At 45.6% G+C, this 20,997-nt stretch overlaps 1 protein-coding gene and 1 long non-coding RNA gene across 3 annotated transcripts in view; both read right to left on the bottom strand.

Annotated features, from left to right (window-relative positions):
- CCBE1 (collagen and calcium binding EGF domains 1) overlaps positions 1-20,997 on the bottom strand; it is a 220,205-nt gene that overhangs the window by 104,060 nt on the left and 95,148 nt on the right. The window lies entirely within an intron of this gene.
- On the bottom strand, positions 1,426-20,470 carry LOC145716737 (uncharacterized). The gene is made up of 2 exons (XR_014139569.1): positions 13,882-20,470; positions 1,426-13,667 (listed from the first exon to the last, which is right to left on the bottom strand). It is a non-coding gene; the product is annotated as an uncharacterized LOC145716737 (long non-coding RNA).

Here is a 20,997-nt window from a genome sequence, read left to right as displayed (position 1 = left end):
CCCCAGCCCAGAATATGAGCTGAAGAATCCTGTGAGCTCAAGAATCCTGCTCCTAAAAAACAGGGGATGCATTCTCCAACAGTGTTTTGGAAAACACTTCCTAATGAATAAAAACAGAAACGTACTAAAAAATTATGTTTTAACTAGTCCATCATCATCTGTTTATGAGAGACTAGGTCCTTAACATTTCCTGAAATTAAGGACTTGTTCACTTAAGACATACAGTTTTGACACGGACAAGCAGTGGAGAATTTGAGATCATAAAGACTTAGTTCAAATCCTGACTCCACCACCCCCCAGGTCCCTACAACACTTGGACAAGTTCCTTAACGTTCCCGATCCTCGATGTCTTCATTTGTGATACAGAGCTCTGCAGCTGTTCTCAATTGCTATGTAACAATTCACCCCAAAACTCAGCAGCTTCAAACAATCACCACGTGTCCGACCATCATTCTCGACTGGAGCTCGGTTCAGCCAGGCGTTCTTGCCTTGGCTCACTCCTATGGCTGCAGTCATTCAGCAGCTGGCCTGGCACCGGAGGGTATAAGGCGGCCTCACTCACGCGGCTCCTGCCTCTGGCACCTGCTGTCATCTGGGCCCGTCATCATCTAGTCAGGAAGACCAGAGCTCCCTACATGGAAGCAAGAACATTCCAAGAGAAAGGCAGAAGCTGTACCGCCGGATGGTGAAGGCTGCGGAACGTGCACATTATCACTGTCCCATCCTGTTGGCCAGGGGACACCACGAGAGGTGGAGAAACGGACTCCGCCTCTTGATGAAAAGAGCTGCAAAATACCGTAGCCACGTGTCCCCCAGGACGTGCAGGCCTTTGTCTCTGTTGCGATCCAGAGGTAACACGTAGAATGTGTCGTCAGAGGATCAGTTTATGAACTAGCAGGGGCACAGAGAACAAACGTCTCTTCATCTGGTTTTTGGCAAGACGTCTTAAAGACATTCCTCCTGTTAATGTGCATCCGGACGCTGTCAGTGTCTGGAGCCAAGCTGACAACTCCTCCTGCTTCAACTCTCCTAAGGATTCATTTGCTCACTTAATTCAAAAGAAATGTACGTCAAAGTTGGCAATAGTTCTAAAGTAGATTTTCCACCAGGAAAAAATGAAAAATGAAAAAATAAAAGACTTCATTCTGGGAAGTCGTCTAAATCAAAAGGAAAATACCTGATCAAACTCATTTAGTATCAATAAATAATGCTAAGTGGCAGCCTACGGAAAATATGGAGTATCGTCACTTGCCCCTTTAGTAAAAGGACCCATTTAATCATTTTTTTGGGGGAAAAAAGCACTGCATATTTTTTTTTTTTTTTAAGAGAGGGGTTGGGGGGAGAGAATCCCAAGCAGGTTCCATGCCCAGTGTGGAGCCCAACACGGGGCTGGATCTCACGACCCTGAGATCATGACCTGAGTCGAAATCAAAAGCCCGATGCTTAACTGACTGAGCCACCCAGGCGCCCCAGTGTATATGCTCTTAAAATGAGTGTTTAGGCTTGGTTAAAGGTGGAGTTTTCCTCCCTTGAGCTGAAGTTGGCCTTCCTCAGATCACATAGTTGACCCACGTGTCCAGCCATACAAAGATAAAATAGTAACGTCGGGGAGATACAGTGGAGATGGAACATTGGTCTCCCGACTACACTCACGTAGCCTCTTGCGGGAGGCCGTCTCCGTGTGCTGGGGGATAGCCCCACGAGCCAAAGCTGGCTGCAGCCTATGTATCATCAGAGGGTTGACCATCCTAAAAGACAGCAAAGTCCTGGACAAATGAGACAGCATTTTAAGTTACTCCTGTTCTCATCTGAAGCCAAGGAGTCTAGCTGCGGGGACAGAGTCTCTAATCACAGGCACGACTCTGAGAAGGGGTGCCGGGGCATTGCAGCTCAGCTGATGCACTCAGTCTCCCCTGATGCCACCACAGACCTCAGAGGCACAGGGGACCTGCTTCCTTGACAGAGGAGTAAACGGAGGCCCAGAGAGACCCTTATACTCCACTAGAGTGACTGCTACATACACACACACACAGCTACTGCACAGACCAGGCATATGTAGCCCAGACGCAGCGACGGCCCCACCTCGGAACGGGCAGATGGCTGCGGGGCCCTGGGTGGGGATGGAGTCCCAGCTGCTGAGAAATGCTGTCAGGCCATTTCAGGTGCGCACTCAAGCCACTCAAATCCTTTCTGTCCCCGTGGCAAAGGAAAGGGGAGAAAATTTGGGGCCAACTCCAAACCAGCCATGGTATTTTCTATTTAGGAAAAGCACATTTTTTTAGGTGGGCAGGTACAGCCTTGTAAAGTTTCCTGCTATGGAGCCAGGAGCCCTGAAGAGTGGAGGTGACATGCCACAGCTCTGATTTCAGTAACTTGGGTCAGCCCCAGACGCCAGGCTGCTCCTCCAGCAACCTCCCCCCCCCTCCCCCGCCCCACTCTAGGAGGCCTGGGAAGGGGTCGTCCCTCCCATCCTGGAAGTGGAAATAAGATAGGTCTATGGTGTTGCAAAGCACAGCCAAGGATGGAGGAGCTTTCTACTCCCTTCCAGACTTTAGAGGAGGCGCTGCTGGGGACAACTAGCATCTAGAAGAGAATCCGGTTATTCATCAGTGTTCAATGAGAAGCAAGCACACTTCTTTCCAGGTCGGAAGTTTTTCCTGGAATAAAGGACTTAGGGAGGGATGCTGGCTTATAATTATGATTTTCTGCTTACAACTGATTTTAAAAATGTAAATCCAGTTTGTCACATTTGATCATACCGTGTGTGTGGACCCGCTAAGAATCTCCTCTCCCCCTAGCACACTGTGGATTTTATGTGAGAAGGTGTTCCACAGTCCAGCAGGGAGGACTGTCTGTCTCATGGAGGCAGAGGAGGACAGCGGGCCATGGCTCTTCTGCCCCGGCCCAGCCACTACCCGGAAATGTGCTCACAATGAAGTGGAACCACAGGTCTCCAACCGAATGTCCCACTGTCTGGACAGAATAAAGCAGCTTTGAGATCTAGTGGAAAGAGGCTGGAATGAGAAATCAGTGTCAGATTCTAGCCCTCTGCCAGGAACCAGCAGGGACTTTAATTAAGCCAGGCACTGATTTAAAGTCATTCGTATAATGAAACAGTTGGAGGACACAATTTCTTAAGATTCCCCTGCTCTTGACATTCATTTTATCCCTCTCAGAGCCAATTTAACAGACGCATGTGTACTCTTCATATCGGGGAACATATGAATGGAAAATGTTACCCATTCTCCTCTCATGGGAACTATAGCAAGAAGTGGTTTCGGAATCTAAAACTTTTTCTTGAAATGGCTCATTTTTAAAAAATCCTTCCAGAACTGTTGATTGCCCAATATTCAAAGGTAAAAGACTGAGTTTCAACCAACATATGGATCCTTGGCTTTTTCTCTTGGGGGCATGAGCTGAATTCAATGGTAAATTTTAATGGGTACATCACAGTCGATCAAAACTGTGCAAGTAGCCCACGACCAACATCCTCTGCTATTATGCTCTCTCATGTTATGTTTGTCAAAACAGGTGATGTTCAGCTTCTGCTCTGAAAGTCCAGGTCCAATACTGTAATTTAAGAGTCTGGTTCTTGGGCCAGCAACTTGGGTTTCTGTTTCAGAAAGATCAAAGCGACTGAAGTTACTGTATTTGCCTTAGGAGGAGTTACGGCGCTAACTTACAGTAAAAGTCTTCAGTTGCACTCAGAATGTTCTGAAGCTGAAAGAGATGCTGCTGGATCATGTACAAATGCCAATGACCTGGAGTCATTCTTTATATTCTATTATATGAAGGGAAGTCAGTGTTACAGTCACAGCTCACACTTCCTGAAGAAACAGACCAACTCCATCTGTTTTAAGTGAAGGAAGTCCTGTCTTGGCACTGAAACCACAGCTCAGGAGTTTGGGGGTGTCACAGAGAATGCCCGAGGGAAGCTTTGCTGCCCGCAGCCTCAATGATGAAATATACCTTCTACACACATGATATTCAGATTCTCATCATCTTCAGGGTTTGCTCAGAATAAGCGTATGCAGGTCTCAACTATGCAAGCTCCCCAGGAGGCTATTCCATCCCAGGACCTCTCCCCCTCCTTCCCTCATACCCAGCATCATGTTCGGTGACCACCTTGAATGACATCTCAGTGGACCTACCTGCTATGGCTTCGGTGGGGGAAGCTTTGGGAAATGCATGAAATAAGACAAGGCATCTTGTCCTCAGAACCCCTGAGATCTCAGCAGGGCCAAATCCCAGCTGTGGACAAGTCCCAGGAGGGTTCAGGGCCCAGCTGGCTTCTGTCTTCCAGGAACAGTTAACACGGAGGACGTGATGGAGTGCAGAGCATGAGGAGTCCTCAGAGCAGGAGGATAGGAGAAAGCGACTTGCAGTAACATTGCCTCCCCAGCATTCCTTCCTGGAGATGATTAATGGAAGCCCCGGGAGTGACCTTAATCAGATGTGCTGTAATTACTTATTGAATGTGACCCAGCTGCAGAAGACAAAGGTTTATACAACATTAAAGGCAGCTGGAGACAGAACCACGACAATGACCTTGTGTGTTGGAATTTAATTAAAAGGCTCCTTTCTGCTCAGAGAACCAGCCATTTTTTAGAATAGAAGGATATAATCAGTTCTGAAATTATTTGATCAATACATCATCATAGTAACTTCAACCCACACAGTTTTTTCTTTCCCTGCTTTTTGTTTGTTCCACTGAAGTAGTAGTATTCAAGGAAAGAGGTATTCCATGTAAGTCCACTTTATGGCTAGGTTAAAGCAAAGATAAAATTGTAGGAGGGGAAAAGTGAAGGGGGGGAATCGGAGGGGGAGACGAACCATGAGAGACTATGGACTCTGAGAAACAAACAGGGTCTAGAGGGGAGGGGGGTGGGGGGATGGGTTAGCCTGGTGATGGGTATTAAAGAGGGCACGTACTGAACAGAGCACTGGGCGTTATATGCAAACAATGAATCATGGAACACTACATAAAAAACTAACAATGTAATGTATGGTGATTAACATAATAAAATTTAAAAAATTGTTTGTATTGTTTATGGGAATATTTATATATATTCAAACTCTGCTGCATTCACTCATGCTGCACCAGCTGAGCTAAGCTGGGACTGCATTTCTTAGAGTTCCTGGCCCTGCACAGTTCTATATGAACACTGGCCACAACAGGGCACCATCTGGAAGGTGAAGCGCAGCAGAAACCATGCTTTGCCTGCTCCCGAGGTCACCGGAGGGCATAGGTACCACTGCAGCTTGCTGGGCAGCAGCTGGGCACCCCCCTCCTTCACCCTTTGTGTATCCTGGACCAGCTTCTCCCGCAGGTTGCCAACATCATGCTTGTTGGAGGCCTAGAGGCGGCAGGAGACAGATTCTAGCTCATCCTTGCTCTTCTCCACTTCATTCCCATCTTTCCTTGTGATGCCAGCCCCACAGACTTCAAGTTCAGCACCAGACATGGAAGTGACAGCTTTACAGAGACCGTCTAACCAGCACCCACAAGGGTGGACAGTTAAACACTTGTGCTTCTCTAATTCCCTCACACACATATCTTTACTAAACTGTACATGGATATGTAACTGAAGAGTTTTTATGACCAGGCCATTATCATGACCACTCCACGTCAAAGATGAGAAAGTGTTGGGAAGAAAAACCCTCAAAATTCTCCCAAAGAAGAACAGAAGACAGCTCTATAATTGGTGACTTAGGTGCATCTGTGTTCCACTTTCTAAGTGACTTATAATGCACTGGTTAAAACTTTGTATAGGGTATTTATATATATATAGTGCATGTAGTTATTGAAGGAAGAATATGAACCACCTGACCCATAGGAAACGAATCCATGGGTAAACCAGGAACCAATCCGAATCTTTTTAGAATACTAAGAAACTTAGCAATGTAAATATGATAGAGTTGGGGAGGAGAGTAGCCCTTTCCCACCATGGGCAAATTCACATATTTTCAGACAGGCAAGAGAATCAATCAGATACAGAGAGAAGCAGGGACAAGACCCTGTGGCCCCAGAGAGATGGAGAAAATGAGCCAGTGTGGGCCTGAAGACCTGCCACTTTTCAAGGGACCCAGCGTACTTGCTGCACCTCATTTCCAAGATAGCCCCCTGATCTTTGCAATAAAACTGCTTTCTACTTGAGCTACCTGGAGATCTGTCTCTACAGCCAGATGAGCGCTGACCAGAACCCAGGTGTGTTTTCCCCATCCACACCAAGTGTGCTCTTGTTACCGGTCAGCCCCTGGCCCATGTCAGCTCTGCCTCCTGGCACTGCAGGGGACTCAGCGGTCTCTATTTCAAGAGCCTTCACCCTCAGAGGTCACACATCTCTGTGTACCGTTCTCTGTGTCGTCACTGAGCCTGTAGTGAAGTCTTCCCAGACGTTTCAATCGAGTCTGGGCTGTGCTGTTTCTGCTTCCCTGAGCGACAGTGTTCAAGGAAGGAGGTCTTCCATATGCAACAAGTTTATGGATTGCTTAAGCTTCAAACAAAAACTGTTGGCACATTTCTGGGAATATTTACGTATTTTTATTCTCTGGTGCGTCTGTGTCCACGATTAGGACAGGGTGGTGGAGCGGAGCGTGGCCCCTCAGCCCAACCAGAGCCACAGATGCCAACAGCAGAGGGGAGGGAGGAAGAGTGAGTGTTGGGAGATGACCACCAATTTGCTAAAATATGATCAGCTTTTTCTGTTTTCTTCCCCCCATATTTGTCAGCTACTTGTGCATTCATTTGGCCATGCGGCCAACACTCGTAAGTAAACAATTTGTAGCAAATATCAAGGGTTTCTAAAAAATATATAGGAAATATATAAAATTGAGAAAATTCTGCTTTACCTTTTTTCCTCATATGAGCTAGGAAATACCACCACTATTTGATTTTGGCTGTGGACTTCCTCGGACTGGCTCAAAGTGTACAGAGCTTTGAGAAGCATTGGATCTCATGGGGGTGAGGCCCTTTCTGGTATAAGTGAGCCAACCTTGATGGATGGGTGGAAGCTAAGCCCCCTGGGCTTTGATTCAGCCAAGTCTGTTGAACGTTTACTAGGCGCACAGAATTCACATTTTGGTTTTGTTATCAACAGAAGGATTTAAAATTTAGGAGTTGGTAAAACACATTAAATCATTTGTACAAAGGTACAAGGAAGGTTGTTTATGACCATAACCCCAAATCAGTGGTGGCTCAGTATCTAGAGAAGAAAGCGCTCTCTGTGGCAGAGAATGTGATGAACAGGTTTGAGCCAGTGAAGAAGGAATTCACTTCTGGAGTGAAGAACTCATGCTGGCTCAATGGAGAGTTCCAGAAGGCAGGGTGAGCAGGGGTGTGCCAACATCAAAAGCAGGACAAATCTGACCAGGGTGGATGGTCCCCTAAGAGCATTCTGACTTCAGGAGCCACACAGGGAGACAATGTTTAGAACAATCAGCAGGTCCAGTCTTCATTTACTCTGAATCCTTTGAACACTTGCCTTTTGAAAATGTTTCATTTTTTAATACAGTACAAAGTTATTTAAAATTCAAACTTAATAGAAACGCATAATGGAAGAAGTTAAATTCTCCTCAATCCTACCCAGTAGGGACCATGATTCACTTGCTCTGAGTTTAACGGAGATAATTCACAAATACAGAAATGAGGTACTATTATGCATACACTCTTCTGTGTTCCTTTTGCTTAGTACACATTTTCTGACTTCAGTACAGACTCCTCTACTATTTGAAATGGTTGCATGGTATTCATTGTATGGACAGATTGTGGTTTATTTAACCATCTCTACACATTGCAGTATATGTGCCTCATTCCCAGTTTTCTCATCATATATGACAATGCTTCCAGAACTTTCTCCATAGCCTTCACAGGGTACCCATTACCAGCTGTCGTGCATTTTACCAATGGTCTCACCGACCACATCATGACATCTTTGGAACCTGCCTGAAACATGTTTCCTCCACAGTACTTAGCTTCCTGCACAGCGAGCATGTTCAAATCCTGTAGTCAGAATGAAGGGCAATGCACATGAGGCCATTTGAGGCTGATGGAGAGGAGAAACCAGGGGCGGTCAGAAAGGCTGTGCCTTCAAGAACCCAAGAACAAAGTGATAAGCACCCGGGCTAGGTCCAAGGTGCTGAAAGCAGGAAGCAAAGAACAGACCTAGGAGCGATTTAAAGGCAGATGACAAGGGGACTTCAACATAGGAGTTCCATCACGTGAACCACAGCTAAAACCAGCAAACACGATGGCTTCAATAATCAAACATGACCACCGCAACAGAACTGAAGATTTAGCTTTGTTCCTCGTGTTCATGGCTGGGCTAGCTGGCAGACCTCCACAGAGAAAGGGGAGCCATGTGGGGGGCTAGGGAGATCCACCACGGGGAGAAGCAGGGGTCTACTGGCTTGAGGTGGTGGGCTGATTCTGCCTGTCAAAAGGCAGGGAGGTAGGAGGCAGAGGGGAGTAGGCAAGAGGAGGTCGGGATTTGGTCAGGTAAGAGGTAGGTCAGATCTCCAGGAAGTCTGTGTGCTTTGTTCTGAACAGGATCCCAGCCAACGGCGCAGGCTGAGGGTGGAGGACGTGAGATCCAGCCCCCATGGAGAACAGCCGAGAAGAACGGTCAAGGACTGTGTCAGGGGAGGCTAGAACACAGCATTTAGAATGCACTCTACACTCCTGACCTGAACCTGCGGCAGCAGACAGACTTCAGGACCTGAAGTCAGGGTCAGGCTGAGCCTGGAGGCAGGCCAGACACATCGTATACCAGACCCAGTGCAAGCTGAGAATGTGGGGTCCTTGTTCAGAAATCACGAAGCCTTCTCAAGATGGTGACATCAGAGCATTCAACTACACACGGGGCCCTTCCGAGCGTGGGGTCCCGTGCATGCCCAGAGGCCATGTGGCCGTGAAGCCCGCCCTGCCCGTCCGGGGAGACAAACCCACACCCTGCAGCAGAGGGCAAGATAGGCCGCCAACACTTTAACAGCACAGATATCCTGGGAGCACAGGTTTTTTTTTTTTTTTTTTTTTTTTTTTTTTTTTTAACAGCACAAATAAACTGTTGGCTCCCCCAAGTCGAATGCAAAACCCAATTTAATGTATAAAATAGTGGAAGGCAGAGCTCTTCAGGCTGCTACTCCAGGACTCTCGCCCACAGCCCCCTGGCCCTCACCAGTCATCACACCACCTCCGACCTACACACGCAGCAGGCACGGCTCTCAGGCAGCGGGAGGCTCTACCAGATGCCCTGACAGATCGCACCCAAATCGAGGATGCAGAGAGCAAAATGCCCAGGACACGCAACAGCCACAGAAGCAGCAAAGCCAATCAGCCAATCATTCCATCCATCCACCCATCCATCCAGTCTTCCCACCCACGTGGTAGTGCAAACAGCCTCTTCCAGGACCACTCACAATACATCTGTTTTCATTATAAAAAATTATTCACTTGACTCTTAGGACCATTTTGAGAGCAAATTTCCAGGGGGGGAGGGTGAAGGGGGGTAGAGCAGGGGGACACTTTCATATTGGACATGTCTGCTTAAAGCTCACACACGTAACTCACTAGCATTCCCTAATTAAACCTGTCTGCTTAAATTTTACAACATTTCCGGGGCACCTGGGCGGCTCAGTTGTTAAGCGTCTGCCTTCTGCTCAGGTCATGATCCCAGGGTCCTGGGATCGAGTCCCGCATGGGGCTCCCTGCTCAGCGGGAAGCCTGCTTCTCCCGCTCCCCCTGCTTGTGTTCCTTCTCTCTGTCAATTAAAATCTTTAAAAAAAAATTTACAACATTTCCAAAAAGACACAGAAAATTTACCTAAAAGGATGGAAGTACCATCATTAAACAAGTAACTTTTTGTAGCCAGTCAAATCCTTGGTACAGGCTCATCAGACATGTGCTTGGAAAAAGCCCCCCCAACAAAGTAGGAAAGAGGCACCGGTACTGGGAAAGGAACTTTCTGCTCTTCTCCACACTGCCAAAGATTCTGTTTGCTGATGCTGCTCATCTTATCTGAACATATTAATAAAACCCTTAAATTCCCTTACTAAGAAACATAACCACTGACATTACAACTGGTTAGCATTTGCCTCTTAAGATCACTCCCCACCACTTTTTTTCTCCAAGAAAAAAAAAGAGGGCTGCTTTCTGGAATGTCTAGCTACCAAAAAAACCCTCTGAAGTCTCACAAGACATTAGGAATAAAGATGAAAGTCAGGGTGAAATGAGCAATTAAGATAAACTAAGTGGATTTTTTTTTTTTTCCTGTTTCAGACAAGCTTCCTAGGCCTACCACATCATCACCACAAATCATGTTGCAAATGGTCTCCTTGCTATCTGTAATGTGAAGAGTCTCTCCCTCTTCTATGGTTCTGGCTTTACTGAAATACAGGAGACACAGTTTGTCCTTTGCTACTTTATTTTGTGGGACATTCCTTGCTCGTATGAATCCTTGAGGACTCCTCAATTAGCTACTGAAACACAGGAGATGGCAGTGGGGAAGCAAACTGAGATGTTTTTTCCTTGACTTCACCCTCAGACCATTCTAAGCTGCTGAGTGGATCCTGCGATAATACAGGGATTCTGCTGGTGCCCAATTCCTTTGCTGGTAACTGATTCCCCATCTTGGTGTACTTTCCAGGGCTGATGTCCTATGCTCCACCTAGAATGGTCTGAACTGTATCCAAGACTGGCCAACAACATGACTTTGTACAACAACAAAACTGTTCTGCTGCGGATGGAAGTCCTTGCCGATAATGTGCAGCTTTACCTCAAAAAGTTGAAAACAGAGCTACCCTACAACCCAGCAATTGCACTACTGGGTATTTACCCCAAAGATACAAATGTAGGGATCTGAAGGGGCACGTGCACCCCAATGTTTATAGCAATGTCCACAATAGCCAAACTATGGAAAGAGCCAAGATGTCCATCAACAGATGGATAAAGAAGATGTGGTGTAAATATATACACACACACACACACACACACAATGGATTATGATGCAGCCATCAAAAAATGAAATCTTGCCACTTGCAAGGACGTGGATGGAACTAGAGGGTATTACGCTAAGTGAAATAAGTCCATCAGAGAAAGACAATTATCATATGGTCTCACTGATATGAGGAATTTGAGAAACAAGACAGAGGATCATAGGGGAAGGGAGGGAAAAATGAAACAAGATGAAACCAGAGGGGGAGAAAACCATAAGAGGCTCAATCTCTGGAAAACAACACTGAGGGTCCCTGGAGTGGAGGGAGGTGAGAGGAATGGGGTGGCTGAGTGATGGACATTGGGGAGGGTATGTGCTATGGTGAGCGCTGTGAATTGTGTAAGACTGATGAATCACAGACCTGTACCCCTGAAACAAATAATATATGTTAATAAAAAAAATAAGGTGCAGCTTTAAAGCAGACTCCACTCTGGGTTTGAGCAGTAGACTCATATTTCATGCACCAGAGCATGGATCCAAGACGTCCCTTTCCTGGTGTTTTTTTTAAATGGCACGGTTTTCAAAAAAATTTTTTTAACTTGTTTTGAACTTTTAATGTTGTCTATTTATTCACAGGCTATTCAAATATTGCTGTTGTGGCTCTTTTTCTCATTTTGGAAATCTGAATTCACACAGAGAACCACAGCAAAGAAAATCCTTGTGGGCAAAAGTGAGTCCCTCCAGGGGTCCTTCCAGCATTTTCCAAACTTGAACCTTCCTGTATTAGCTCAGGCAGCCATAACAAAATTCCACAGGCTGGGTGGCTGAAACAACAGATTTCCTGAAAGTCCAGGATCAAGGAGCCAGCTGGGTTGGTGTCCAGTGAGGACTCAGTCCTTGGGTTGCAGACGGCAGCCTTCTGTGTCCTCACATGGCTTTTCTTTGTGCCCTTCGGTGCAGAGAGCAAGCACACACAATGGAGCTCTCTGGGGTCTCTTCCTACAAAGATGCTAATCCTATTGATCAGAATTTCACCTTTATGACTTCATGTAACCTTAATTATCCCCACAGAGGCCCTTTCTCCAAATATAGCCACACTGGGGGTTGGGGCTTCCACGTATGAATTGGGGGTGGGACACACAATTAGTCCACAGAACACTTCCCAATCCTGACATCTCATTATCTGGTAGGAACCAAAGGCCAAGATTTTCTGTAGAATAATGTTAAATTCTGCTAAGTGTTGTCTACTCACAGCTATTCAGTTGGTTTATAAAAAGATTTGATCCAAAATTCTGCCTCTACTCTGTCCAGTGACAGATTATGACCAATCCGTGCAAGTGGAACAGGACAGCCAGAGAGGTGGTGGTTGGCGGGGGTGGGGGGGGGGGTCTTTCAACAGAATGTGACTGGAAATAAACAGTGTTACTTGCCCCCCAAAAGGTTTATTGAAAGGAACTAGCACAGAGTGTCTGAGAGCAGTCTTTTGAGCTCCTCTTTTTCTTAGCTGGCCTCTCACAAAATCAGCCAACTGACTAATTTTCTTCTCAGAAGGGTTTTAAGAGAGTCTAGTAATGAAAGCCTTCCAACTTCTCCCTTTGACCATGAGAACAAAGGAGAAGACAGCTAACCTGAAGTGACCAGAAGCTAGTCTTCCAGAAGCCAGGCAGCATCTGGTTGGCTTACCTGCACAGAAAAATTCAGTAGCAAGCTGTGTGCTACTAACATCAGGCACGACTCCTAAGGGAGAGGAAACACCAATGTTGGGGGGACATGAGCCCACACAAAGGAGGGACAAAATGTTACTCGAGGCCAAGCAGAGCTGCTATCTGAAACAAGACTATGTACTGATGAGAGGGCTTTGAAAAGTCAGGCTTCTAAAGCCAGAACCTAAAACAGGCCGCAGTGAGTTTCCGATCAAGAGAACACAGTGGCGTTTAAGGAAGATGCATCTGGTCCTGGGTTGGCTGGTTGTAACACTTCTGGCTTCTGCAAGGGCTTTGCATATATTCTCTTGGATTTGACTTAAGCCCCAAATGAGCAAGAATAGTTGCTAGGGCATAGACCCTGAAATCACAGCCAAGGAAGAAGAGTCCTGTGTGACGTGGTCAGGGCAATGACCTCACAGAAAATGAAAGGAAAGTTGTCTTCAGGGACGTGCTAGGGAGCCAGGACCTCCCAGAGGCCCAGGGCAGCTCATCAACAGCAATGTTCAAAGTGCTCTGTGTGTGAGGCTGCCAGAAAGGACAAAGGGCGGAACTGCTGCTGGGCAGAGGAATCAGACCACAATCCCAGCACACCAGCTGAGAGCTGGATGCCCCCTCGGCTGCCCACCAACCAGGATGAAAACTGAGGCTTCAGAGCCTGTCATTCATGTAGTCCCCAGCAGGGCCGTGGGCTCAGATCCCACAAAGCGGGTCCTTCAGTGGGGGAGGGGGGGCGGGCATATTGCTTCAATTTCATGCTCCATCAGAAGGGTAAGTTGACCGTTGGGTTGGAATGTATGAGCTTGAGTCAGAAATTCACCCTACCATTTCTGATTCTAATAATAGTCATCAACCCCCCAAAGTAAAACTTGTTTTTCCTTTTTTGCTCAACAGTGGAGTAAGCCAAGATTATTTCCTTTTAGAGGTCGACTTCCTAAGGGCAGGAGGAAAGGGTGAAGCATGTGGCACATCATATATTTCTTTGCTGCATTATCACAAAACCACATTATCATGTGGTTTTTTTAAAAATAGACTGTATGGAGCACCTGGGTGGCTCAGTTGGTTAAGCGACTGCCTTCGGCTCAGGTCATGATCCTGGAGTCCCGGGATCGAGTCCCGCATCGGGCTCCCTGCTCAGCGGGGAGTCCGCTTCTCCCTCTGACCCTCCCCCCTCTCATGTGCTCTCTCTCTCCTCTCATCCTCTCTCTCAAATAAATAAATAAAATCTTTAAAAAAAAAAAATAGACTGTATGGTCTCCGGGGATGGTTTATTTTTTTATCCATATAGTCCCACCAAATAGTAAAATAAATGAATAGATGGATATAGATGGGTAACATGGACAAAAGGTAGAAATACCTGCATCTTATAACAAGATTGATTTAATCTATTATCTCTGAAACATAGAGTGTTTCTCAATGTATGGTCTGGACCTGGGAATGTCATTTCTCAGACCCCACCCTGGACCTACTGGGGTTAGAGGCCCAGCAATCTAAGCCAGTTTTCAATGTTGTCCAGACACTGGACAGAGCTTTCTCTTTAGGCTGCTGGAGAGTCTAGTCCAGTGGCACCCTGGGTACTTTTCAGAATGATCTTAGATTGACACCAAAATGGGTCTTTATGGTGCTAGTTTTGGCAGAGGTGGGATCTGGGGGGAGAAAACAAAAATGGAAAGAACATATTACTTGGCATCACCTTAAGATTCACTGGCATTTTCATAGTTACTGCGCATAAGAAACAAACCATGCAGCCCATAACAGTGAGTGTTTTAAAAAATGTCTTGTGGCATCAAATCAATTCCCTGATCAGCTTGCTATTGAGTTTAATCTAGCCAAGCCAGTATTATTGTAGCTGTCACAAATTTTGTTTTTTTCCTTTGCCCTGTGAAGCTGGAACCAATTGTTGTTATAAGGAGACTAAATAAAAAGAGGTCCCGGATTTCCTGTTATTACAGATCGATTTTTTGAGATGTTAAAATAGTATCATATGGGTGTTTGAGGGGTTTTTTTTTTTTTTAAACATAATTAAACCCACATGAAATGGCACTGCACACACTTTGTCACGGATTGTTTTGACAATGTTTCCAAATGAAATACTTCAAGGAAGAATAATGACTATGTAACATTTTTTTTCTTTCTCTTAACATTCCCTATTGTGATTTTATAATACATTGTTTAAAAAAAATACCCCACTTTATGTGGAATGTCAAAATATGTAAATCAGTCAAGATAATTTATATTGCTTGGGCAAGCTTGGCTGGATTAACTTCATTTGCTTTCAAACTTTAGCAAATATAGATAAGCAGGGTGAACCAGAGTTCTTGAGAGGGCCTTTCGATGGCAGGAAGCAGAAGCTGAATCCCAGCAGCACAATGTTCAAGAGAATGAACTACAACCTCCTCGCACATTTGCGCTTCATTCAGGATGCAAGGTCTTGAAGACCATGAAGACAATACACATGGGTGCCCTTGAGATGGTTAATTTTGTGTGACTAGCTGTTTGGTCAAACGCTCGTCTAGATGTTACTGTAAAGTTATTTTTTAGATGTTATGAACATTGGAATCAGGAGACTTTGAATAAAGCAGATTAGCCTTCATAATGTGGGTGGGCCTCCTGCAATCATTTGAAGACCTCAAGAGCAAAGGCGTAGGGTACGGGAAAGAGGACTCTGCCTCCAGATTCCAACACAAAATCTGCCTGAGCTTTCCACCATTGGACTCAAGATCACTACACCAACTCTTACCCGAATCTCCAGCCCTCTGGCCGGTCCTACAGATCTCAGACTTTCTGGCCCCACGACTGCAGGAGTCAATCACTTGAAATTATAGATCCTATTGGTTGTTTATCTGGGGAACTCTAACAGCCCCCAAACCCTAACTTTTGATCCATAGTCTCCATAACATTCTTATTGTTCTTCTGTTCTCGTTTTAGTTGACATAATTTGGTCAAAACAGCAGAGAAAAAAAAAAATCAAGAAACTTTCAAGAGTTATTTTAAACCTAAGTGTCACAACTTGCCAGGCAGAAAATGAAGTTCTTGCTACACAGGGTTATTACCAATTGGAGTAACCACCACAAAACATCTGAAATCCTACAGAACTTTGTCTACACTTATTTCATTTACTGTATAATTTCACGCTAGTGTCATGCTTAGCTTCCCCAATCTATTGTGAGCCTCTTGAGGACAGAGAATGCCTGAAATTTCACATGTACAGAGTTGCTGAATCACCGTGTTGTATACCTGAAATTAACGTAACATCGTGCGTCAACTATACTAAAAAATGGTCTTCACGCAATAGGTGTTAAATACATTCTTTGCTAAATGGATGAGTTGTGGAAATCTTCAGAGTAAATGCCATTCTGAGGCCTTTCTGCTCCTTCACAGCTTCCCCTCCCCTGCTCAGGTGACCCATGCTCTATCTGCGCCAAGCCCGACAGGAACAGCTGCAGGTTTTAAAAGGCTACACAGGTGCCAAATAACTTCTGAATGATCCCCGTTTAATCCCTGCTGGTTCGCACCAATGCCACCCCTATGATCTGATTAAGTTAGATGGCATTTCAGTGTTTTTGAGACCGAACCCAGGTTTTACCTTTGAGAGTTTATAGCACCGGGGTTTGACCAGACTACCTTTGCTTGAATACTTCCAGAACTTGAGTTGAAGGCAACGGATGATCTGAAATTGAAGCTCATGCTCGTACCACCAAATAGCTCCTCACTCAATAAATCCCACTTACGGGAAATGACTTGGTAACGCTGTGCATTAGAGAAATGGGGTCTATGTTTAAAACATCATAGTAGGAATGCCACTGCCCATGAAGCACTTGTTAAAAATTGGGTCAAAACCGCTAATAGATTTCACAAACTCCCTCATGTATGGTATTCGGTTGAGCTCCACACATAATTCCATGAAATGTACCCTTAACGTTCTAGGCTCTATTTTGGAAGAAAAGTTTTCTTAAGATTTTTATTTATTTGACAGAGACACAGCGAGGGAGGGAACACAAGCAGGGGGAGTGGGAGAGGGAGAAGCAGGCTTCCCGCGGTCAGGGAGCCCGATGTGGGGCTCGATCCCAGGACCCTGGGATCATGACCTGAGCCGAAGGCAGAAGCTTAACGACTGAGCCACCCAGGCGCCCCTAAATCAAAAGTCTTCTTGAGAGCTTGTTTGGAGGTTCTAGCAGGGGAGCGCAGCTACTTGTATACCCTTGACCGAAGAACGGTCCTCCTCTATCGGGGAAGGTCGTCCTCTTCGACCGAGCGTGCAGCTTTGGGAGGGACGCACACGGAGCGGTGAGGGAGGAAGGGGACACCCGCCTAGCCAGCCAGATCAGCTGAATCAACCCTGGCGATCAATGGGGTGACAGATGTCGCAGCCAGATCGCCCTCACATCCTCAAAAGTCTTCTTGATGTAGCTTTAAGTAAATTTATAGGGATAGTCTCTATTTTACTGCAGCCTGGCAAGGTGTTTAACTGTGTTACATAGGTCTTGGGGCTTCTGAGTATTTGCCAAATTTGGGGTAAGGAGAGACTTTTACCTCCAGGTAGTTGCCTCTTACCCTGGTGAAAAAAGCAGTTGATACACTGTTATGGGTTGAACAGTGCTCCCTCCACACCCTGACAAATTCATATGTTGAAGTCCTCACTCCCAGTACCTCCAAATGTGACCTTAGAAATAGGGTCATTATAGATATAATTAGGTAAAATGAGGTCATACTGAAGAAAGGTGAGCCCCTAACCCAACATATTGGTGTTACAGAAAGAGAAAATTCAGACACAGATGCACACCCGGGGAGAATGCCATGTGACGATGAAGGCAGAGATTGGGGTGCTGCAACAGGAGCTAAGGAACGCCAAAGGCTGCCTGCCCTGCAAACCTCCAGAAGGTACAGGAGAGGCATGGAACAGATTCTCCTCACATCCCTCCCAAAGCACCAACCCTGCTGACACCTTCAGCCCAGGCTTCTAGCTCTGAGAACTGAGAAACAAGTTTCTCTTTTATGAGCTACCTCATTTGTGGACCTTGTTGTTGCAGCTCAAGCAAACTGATCCACACCAATCCATGCAAAACTACAAAGTGACAACTGTGCAAATTACAAGCCAAGAGACACAGAGCACAACAGAGACAGAGTGTGCACACCCTCCCCGGGTTATTCGTAAAGCCAGCAGCCGGTCTCTTACTGAATTCATAGGTTTGTGACAACAAACCTATAAGAGTAATGGGTGTACATTTTCAAAAAAGCAACCTGAGACTGAGAATATTCAAATTATAATTGGATATTGGAAAGAATATCTGTATAGACGAGCACAATATGATCAATGTGGACAAAAGACAAAACTTGAAAGGGAAGAGAACAGGAATGGAGATCAGGCAGCCCTGGTAGAGTCTCGTATAGGTCACCAGATCACCCCTAACGGCATAGTTCTCATTTCATTCACGTGCCTTCAGTCTGGATGAACTGCTACTTTGCCAATCATTCATAAAGTCCTAAGTTAAAAGGAGACTGGACCCAATCCACTTTGGCCACCACAGTTCTGATGAGTAAGACCCTCCCCCATCTTAGAGATGATTTCATCTCCCCCCCATTTTTCTTTTTATATATATTAAGGCATGAATCACATACAGTAAAATTCACCTTTTAAAGCGTACAGTGCTGCCACATTTGATACATGTATAGTCAGTAACTGCTTTCCACCATCAAGATAGAGAACAGTTCCATCCCCCTCAAATCTTGCCCCCAGTGCCCCTTTAGTTAACCCCTTCCCATCCAGGCCTAGGCAACCATTGACCTGTTTCCTGTTCCTGTAACTTTTCCTCTGCAAGAACGTCACAGAAAAAAAAAATCAGAGAGGAGGTCATAGCTTTTGTTTCTGGCTTTTTCAAACACTTAGACTAATGCATTCAAAATCCATTCACCTTCCTACATGGATGAGCAGCTCATGCCCATTTATTGCCGAGTAGTATTCCACGGTAGGGATACTCCACAGTAGGGATACACCATGGCTGTCTGCATTCCCCCCAGATGAAAGGCATTTGGCTTGTTTCCAGCTTTTGGAGGACACATAAAAGCCACTATAAATATTTGCATGCAGTTTTGTGTAAACATAGGTTTTCATCTCACTTGGATTTAAATACTCAGCAGTGGAACTGCTCGGTCATATGATGAATGTATGTTTAACTTTATAAGAAAATGTCAAACTGTTTTCCAAAACGGCTATACCATTCAGACAGTTGTTTTTAAAGTAGTTCCCCCTCCCCAACTACATGGGCTCCATATTACACTTAAACGTTCGGGAAAAGATTAGTCAGTAAAATGTTTTTGTTCGTGAGCAGTTTCATTACAAATGTCAATGTTATTTTAAATGGAAAGATGTCTAACACTTGTCAGAAACCTCAGTATTTATAATTAAGCCAACAAACAAATGTAGCAAGGCTGTAAGGGAACAGAGGCCTAAGGCTAAAAGCCACTTCTTTCCACTTTTATTTTGCTTCTGATTCAATGTGGAATTAAATTGCTTTTGCCATGCCCCCCGCCCTCTCCCCCCAGTGATGAGCTGTGAGTGGATCCAGACCCTGGTTTTGACGCTGCCATTTCCTGTCGGCTTGCCCTCCCACCTACAGCTTCTACCACGGCATTTCTGGGCCAGTCAGATGAACAGGCACCTCAAAAGTATGGAGGATTTGTGCACATCTCGCCCAGAGTGCATCTTCTCCAGAGATCTGTCTGCCATCTTTTGAGGGGAGGATGCCAAGCAAGTCTGCAGATTGGGTTTGCTTCCCTGAAAGAGGTTTTTTTTTTTTTTTTCTGACGACACCACTCCCTAAATCCCTTCATGCTCTCTGAACTTCAGGCCAGTCATGGATGTGCCTTTCTGCACAGGACCAAGACAAACCCTGCTGGTAAGTCTAAAGACCAGCTGGTTCACATTTTGTAAAAAATCCAATACCCCAGTTTCTTCTCTGAAGGGTCTTCACGCGGACCTGTGTTTGGGGGGAAATAGGAGTGCCTGAGAGGATAGGGCTACCCTGGATCTGGACATGGACGGGAAAGGAATGGCGGATTTTGAGAAAGGCATGAGCATGGACTACACACTTGGGCAAATGCACACGTAGGGAGAGAGGAGTTGACGGGGGTCACCAAGGGTGGCAGCTCTCTGAGGCTGCTTCAAGTCTCCAGGCAACAGCTCCAGCTAGAGCTGGTTTTCGAACAAAAGCCAAGTCTGGCAGCGCAGTGGAGGTTCGAAGATTAATTTAATAAAGGAAAGCCCCCTGGAAAGACACAAGAGACCTGCTTAAGCTGCCCTTGATTGACACCACTTGTATTCTGCAAGTTCTAAACCTAAGTCATCAGAAAGTGTACCCCACGTGTCTTAGATCATATTTGATAAAAATAGGCTCAAATTCATTTGCCACATAGAAGTGTTAACAAGATTTGTGGATTTTTAAGAATTGTAATAGGTATCTATGAATAAATCAGCACGTAAGTTACATAGAACACAGGCTGTACCCACACACACATATGTGTCTCATTGGGAAAACCCACAAAGGAGTTGTGGTAGAACTGTATCAAATTAATTTTAAACAGATGTAAAGAAAAAAAAAAATCAATGTATTTGACCAAAGCAAATTGGTCACACAGGGAAAGGGCCAATCTACAGAGCTGACACAGTTTAAACAGAAGATAGGACCAACACGGAGGTCTGTCACTTTGCCTCACTGACTGAAGCCTAATCCCTGGGTGCTCAGACAGAATGAGAGAATTTCTATCCAATTTCTCTCAAAGCACAAGAATCCCCTTGAGGAAGAAAAAAAAAAAAAAGCCTGACAGGGGATTCATCTTTTTTTTAAGATTTATTTGAGAGTGAGAAGAGAGAGAGTACATGAGAGGGGGGAGGGTCAGAGGGAGAAGCAGGCTCCTCGCTGAGCAGGGAGCCCGATGCGGGACTCGATCCCGGGACTCCGGGATCATGACCTGAGCCGAAGGCAGTCGCTTAACCAACTGAGCCACCCAGGCGCCCAGGGATTCATCATTTTTGACAACTTTTGAATCCTTTTTTGACAACTGGTATAGCTGCGTATTCAAGCAAATATGTTTGTTAAAATTCGTTGGCTTCTTGATTTGTTAAAATTCGTTGGAAAAGAGGAACTACAGCAGGAAGAGGAAAGAGCCCCATAGATGTGCACCCAGGACATAGAGCACACACCTGATCCCCACTTCCCAAGAACCATTCCCCCAACCTCGCCTACACACCGGAATCCCACGGGATCTTTAAAAAAAAAAAAAGGGGGGGGGGCAGCAGATTCCCGGGTCCCACACTCTGAGATGCTAATTGAAATGCTGGAGGAGTGGGGAGCCTCTGGGCACTG

Source organism: Leptonychotes weddellii, chromosome 13, assembly GCF_054177405.1.
Source record: "Leptonychotes weddellii isolate Sample4059 chromosome 13, ASM5417740v2, whole genome shotgun sequence".
Classification (NCBI taxonomy): Eukaryota; Metazoa; Chordata; class Mammalia; order Carnivora; family Phocidae; genus Leptonychotes; species Leptonychotes weddellii.
Note: the sequence above shows the minus strand (reverse complement) of the source record. Positions and strands in the feature narration are given on the sequence as shown.